Below are 6,799 nucleotides of genomic sequence, written 5' to 3'. Positions count from 1 at the left end.
CCAGAATAATCACTTAGGTCATTGAGGTGTCGTTGTAAGCAATGCAATCCATGCGTGCCTCTCCATTAATAGCAATTATAGCATGCAGAGAAGGAGTGGCCACATAGCATAAGTCCCAAATTTTTTAAACGCTTCCACATAAATATTTAGCATAAATAGAAAAGAAAGAGATATAGTTGTTCCTACAGATGATAAAGTGCTACCATTTCAGAGGTAAATGGTGCTTAGTGAAGTGTTTAAAGTGACAATAAACTCAGACGTTAAATCTTAAAAATGCATTCAAGTACCTTAACTATTAACAATAATGTATCTTATTTGTGTATCACTCAGCTGTAGATCATCAAATAATCTCTGACTTGGTGCTGACACTGTTCTTCCTTCTGGAGGGTGGCTACTTTTATTCCCCATGGTCCTTGGGTGTTGTAAAGTAGCCACCGATCTCACTCCCGTGATGGACTACAATCTCAATACAAATTAGAAAACTAAACGTAAGATTGTAGTCTATTACGGGGGTGAGCTTGGATCGGTGGCTACTTTACAACACACACAGGGACCATGGGGAACAAAAGTAGTCACTCTCCAGAAGGAAGGACAGTGTCAGCACCAATTCAGAGATGATTTGAGGATCTACAGCAAATAAGATACAGTTTTGTTAGTAGTTAGGGTACTTGAATGCATTTTTAAAGATTTAACTCCTGAGTTTAGTGTCACATTAAAGAGCCATTGTCACTTGCCCATTTGGGGTCATTAGGACAAATAAGGACATTATTTTTCATCTGACCCTCACCATTGGATGGGCTACTAAATAAAATAATTTAAAAAGACAATAAACCACTAAAGACAAGCTTAGGGATGTGACTACAAGGATCAAATCACTATCACCACGGAACAAGGGCTGTCCTCAAATTGTGTACTATCCCTGGTTTGCATAACCACCACTTTGAGTTTGGTATGCTGTTAAAATGTAGTGCTAGCAGCAATAACAGGATCGTGCATTAAGATAAGATGCCATATCTGATTAAAGACAAGGAATGAATGAGTAAGTGAATAAAGTATCTGTGTAGGCGGGTTAAAAAGGATAGGCTAAGCCTAATGCTTTCAGTATACCTAATTATAGTTAGTCATTCATTATTTTTTCCCAGGGGGTCAATCTACAGTTCAGTTAAGAATCCCTCACCAGCTAAAACGTCGATCACTTGTTATTAGTAATGTAGCCTCCACCCAAAGGATAAAAGGCCAGTTTAAAAGATGTACTTGACAAGAGTACCTCCATTTTGCTGAGGCAGCTGTATGCTGCTCACCTTTTCAACCTTTCCAGGATCACTTGGAAACTTAGAAGCTCCTACTTGTATGGCAGACCTACTTACAACTGAAGTATCAGCAGTTACCACCTCAGGGATCCCAACCTGAAAGAAGCAATTTCAGGGAGGTGTCCCTCTCATTTCAGGGAGGTGCCCTCTCCCCCCCACCATCCACGGAGGGGGGGTTGGGGGGGTCTGGGAGAGAGCACCCATCTGAAATGATGGCAGATAGCACAGGAAGCAATAGCTTCTTTGCTATCTGCAGGTTTTTTTTCTGATTTTTTTTTTTTTTATAGTAGTCTGACAGTGTCAGTCGTCAGAATAAAAAAAAAAGGCATAAGAATGCATAGCTAGCTTCCTATTGGCTATTGCACTTTGCAATAGCCAATAGCAAACTAGCTATTGCACCCGTCCTCTGCTGCTTTCAATCACCAGAAGAGGACCTGATAGAAAAATTCAGGTCCCCCTCTGCTGATTGACAGCAGCAGTGGGCGGGTGCATTACCTAGTTTGCTATTGGCTATTGCAAAGTGCAATAGCCAATAGGAAGCTAGCTATGCATTCGTATGCCTTTTTTTTTTTTTCTTTTCTGACTGAAGGTCGGGCCGCGGCTCCGGATGTCAGAAAAGAAAAAAAAAAAACGATCCCAGGGAAAGGTTTATCGGCTCGATCGAGCAGATAAACCTTTCCGGGAGGAAGTGTTTCTCTCCTGGGCGGCCGGGAGCCGCTATCTAATAGCGGGAGACTCCCGGGGGGTCCGGGAGAGTTGGGATGTCTGCCACCTATATAATTCAATATTCTATCTAACAGTTGGGTACTTCCACCAAAGATACTATCTGCATGGAGTTTATAAAGCATATTCTTACCCAGAGTAAATTGTACTGCAAATACCCTAACTGGCACTCATGTGTATCTCTCATCTCCTCCACATGTATACTGTATCTACAGGAACATTTGTTGTTGCCTCTAGCAGCCAATAAGAAGACATGTTGCATTTTCAGAGCTGCAAAAATATTAGTTGGAACCTGATTGGTTGCTGCATATTTTTCCTATAGTATGCTTTTTATACATCGGCCCAACAACAGTCAGTGGAGAAATTTCTAACCTCCTCCCGTGACCCAAAGCTCAGTATATAGCAGGCTATTGCCCGCAATATACTGAGAGCGCCGCAGCCGGAACGGATCCCGACAATACTGTCTGGATCCACCCAGCTGTGTGAGTGACAGCTGGCTCTGCCTATCTAGAGGCAGAGCCAGCTGTGCCCGCCCCCTCCTCTGTCCGTTCCTCCACTCAGCACTAGAGAATCGGAGAAGGGGGGGATCAACTGCTCCAGATTTTGTAGGAAGCAGTTGCCCACGGCAACCAATGAGGTTCTATTTTTTATTTTGAAAGCTTAACTGAGCAAACTGAAGACAGAAGCTGATTGGTTACTATGGGCAAATGCTCCAGATTCTGTTTGCTCCAATTTTGATAAGTCCCCCCCCCCATAGATTTAAATCAGCTCTCTAACCTGTTACATTTCACCTTGCTGGTCATGAATGAACTCTGCACTTAGTAATGGGAAGAACTCCTTCTTTGACCTCAGTCTGGTACTGCAGATTGCTCTGCGTTTGCAGAATCTCATCCCCTCTTCTAAAGTGGGTGTAGCTGATTCATTGTGCTGAATGCTTGCCCTAGCTTTCCCAAAGCCTGGAACCCGGTAGCAGAAACATGCAAAGAATGTGCCTTGCTTTAAATTAATGCAGATTGTGGTCTATTTTAGATGAAGGATGGAAACAGCTTTCAAACAGAATCGGAGAACAGGAAAAGTTGAGTATTAAGTGCTGGAGGCAATGCTGTGTGTGTGTAGAAGAAAACTGTTGCTGGTCTTGGTGTGTCCTCCATTTTGGCAAAGATGACAGTATTACAAGTTTCAACAGAATGTCTGTAGTTTAATACAAAAACAAAATCACAACCAAGTTCATTCCATACAACTGGTAAAAAGAGGGTTAACTATTTAAAGTAACAGCATTGTGGAAACTTTCTACTAAGAACACTACAGCAGCACAAATAATAGCTGAATTAAAGCTTGTCAGGAAAAGTAAAAAGAATAGTACAATACATATACAACACATGTTCCCATGTTTTATCCCTTTAAAGGCCCTGAAAGTACAGAAAATACCTGTTGATCTGCCAGAAATGCAGTCAGCTCCTCATTTTCTCTTGCATGCATTTTTGTAGACATGGGAGTGTATTTAAAAACACAATTCGTCATTCGTCCTGTAAAATTGCATATCTACGTTGTGTACGGATAGAGGCAATAACTCATTTTATTAGCATATTTTCTTTTCAGGTGGAATGCTATATCAGGAAAACATCACATCATGGCCACTACATGGAGCCGAGGAGCATAGGAAAGAAGTCATTTTTAATAATTTTTTAGACATGTAAGCTGGACAAAAATTGGGTTCGGCACGCTTTTCGGGATTCGTGTCTGGGATTCATATTCGGACGAATCCAACATTTTCATTAATTTCGGATGAGTTAAATGATATTTACAAATGAATTTTCATTGCAGCAAAGTGACATTAGAGGGAAAAAAAGTGACAGTTTTCTTTTTTACCCTTGACAGTCCAGAGAAACAACAACAAAATACAACGTGCGTCCCCCCCCCCATTCATGCCAGACCCTTTAGCTCTGGTAGGATTTTTAGGGGGGACCCCACACATTTGTTTTGTCTTACCAAACCTTTGATCAGAGCACTGCCTCCTCTAGCAATGGCTGATAACCCCTCCAGTTCTTTTCTCATGTCGATGTCCATATTCTAAGAATAGGAAAATAGTGCATTACAGGAAGTTCATTTGGTGGGGTGAATGTTTGCACCTACAAAACATTACTGTGCAATCCGGGGCTATTATGGGGGAATAGCTATGATACACATACAGTACAATGCCAGCTGGACAATAAAGCTGGTCATACACTTTACAACCATCGCACGATTTGAGTCGTGCGATGTTTGTAAAGTAATTAAAAGCTCGTACGATCTGCTCATCTTGGACAGGCAGATCGTACTTGCGATCATCGACAGCCCGTTCCGCTGAGGGGCGGGCTTCCGATGACTTCAATGCCGCACGGGCAGTGTGCACTCGCGGCATTTGTCTCCCGAGAACGCCACTATCCCGCCGACAATCGTACGATTCTCGGCGGGTTTTAAGCCTGCTTGGGGGACAAAAGACGCGCGACCGTACAGTAGAAACGGTTGCACGCCTTCCATACACCTTCCATACACCTGCCGATTATCGTACGATTGCGGGATTTCCCGCGATTATCGCACGATAATCGGCAGGTGTATGGGCACCTTAACTGCGACAGGCCTTGCTGGGCAATTACACACTGAGAGGGGGACACAGTGTCATGCATATAAATAAAGGGGCTTTAACTGAAAAACCTTTTATATTAACCCCTTGTGGAAATTACTGGTGTTGTATTACCCATGCTGCGCGTTTAAAGCAAAAATGCAGCGTCAAAAATCTTTTATTAAAATAAATAGCTCAATGGCACTTATCAATATAAATCCACTTTGTCTGCACCAAATGCCTTTGCAAGTACAGTTAGTACCTTGTAAAAGTAGAGGTGACATCCCTGTGCTATACATAGCCTGTGCAGAGAGGAGAGTTGTGGGAGGGACCCAGCAGATCCCACTCACTACAGGCTGTCTGCAGAAAATTACAAGAGTGGGCAGTTACAAGACCAGTCACCCCACAAGGAGAGAGAGCAGAAGTTACTGGTCTTGATAACAGGAAGCTCCGGCACAGAGGCAAAGTATAACACTGGATTACAGCACAGATCTGGAAGAAATACACAAAGTACGCCAAGATTCATGTAAGAATACACATGACTGTTATAATTAGACAATGTTTACTAATCCTGAAGTTTACCTTTCATTGTGTTATGTGTCACCATGATGCAGACTGCACTGTATGCCCGTACACTCCTAGAATATCAGGAGTCCTGCTGAAACTGGACTTGTGTGTGGCCCTGTCGGCACCCCTCTGTTAGACAAAATTTGCTTTTCCAATCAACTTTTGTGAACGGAACCAGTCCAAAAATCTCAGCTGAACAGTACAACGGCCTGTTTTGGTATTCTTATAGTGACAGACCTGCGACAATTGTGCAACTCATATTGGACATCATCACACATGACAAAGTCAGAGAAATAATTCCAGCTTCCTCATTTACCATTAACTCTAAACTGGTGACCCTGGTGACCTTTAAAGTTACTACAATTAACCCCTGCAGTGAGGCTACCCCCGCACTGCAAGGGTTAACTGCTTGTTTTTCTCTAGGGGCTCAGATAAAGAAGGCATACTCACCTGATCCTCAGTCCTGTGGCAGTGACTGCTCCCCTCTCTCCCCCTCCGCTCCGGCTATAAAATGTCCTTGAACGTCCTCATGTATAATACAGGTGAATGGACTGTATTAAATTATTATTATTATACAGGATTTCTATAGCGCCAACAGTTTGCGCAGCGCTTTACGATATAAGGAAGACATTACATTCTCAATACAATTCAAAACAAGATGGTAAGGAGGGCTTACAATCTAAAAGGGATGACATCAGAGGGGCTTAGACTGCCGACACTCGGTAGAAGAAGAAGGCTAGCAGCCAGGCAGGACCGAGGATCAGGTGAGTATTTTTTCGTGAGTTGAGCCCCTAGAGCAGGGGTGGACAACTCCGACCCTCCAGCTGTTGTGGAACTAGAAGTCCCATGAGCAGGGCCGGATTTCCCACAAGGCCAACCAAGGCCCGGCCCTGGGGCAGCAGGGAGTAGAGGGGCAGCAGGGGTGTGGAATTCCTATCTCCCGATGCCCAAGACATGCAGTTCCGGGCACCGGGCAGGGAGTTTATTCTACATTTAGCCCTGCTTTGGGCAAGCAGAGCTAAATGTACAGGGAAGTCGTCGCTTGTTTTGTAGAAGTGATCTTGGCGATGTCGCCGTGATCACGTGTATGCAGCCTGCAGGTCTGCCATTCTCCATGTGGGTGGGGTTTGCGGGAAGGAGGGCGCAATAAGGAACCTGGCCTTGGGGCAGCAGAGAGAGTAAATCCGGCCCTGCCCTTGAGGCATTACAAGACTGACAGTTACAGGCATGACTCCCAGTGGCATGTTGGGATTTATGGTTAAAGCACAGCTGGATGGCTAGAGTTGCCCACCCCTGCTCTAGAGAAAAACCCATGTAGAGCAGGGGCAGAACCACTGCAAGGTTTAATTTTTCTAAAACCTGGAGTTGTTCTTTAATTCTCATCAGAATTTCAGCTTCCAATCAATCTTTCATTAGATCAGAGCAGTGTGGAATCTTCTGCTCATATTTGTTTCTATGTCTTGAAGGGGGAGGAGAGGTCAGGGAAGATAAAAAGAAACCTGCAGAGAGCAGACACAAGTCTGTAACTTCATTATACTCCAAGCAAAGAAGTTAAGCATACAGGAAGGAAAAGAGGGTAAATATCCCCCGGGGAAAC

This window comes from Nanorana parkeri, unplaced genomic scaffold (assembly GCF_000935625.1).
Source record: "Nanorana parkeri isolate BGI_ZX_2015 unplaced genomic scaffold, ASM93562v1 scaffold97, whole genome shotgun sequence".
Taxonomy (NCBI): domain Eukaryota; kingdom Metazoa; phylum Chordata; class Amphibia; order Anura; family Dicroglossidae; genus Nanorana; species Nanorana parkeri.
Note: the sequence above shows the minus strand (reverse complement) of the source record.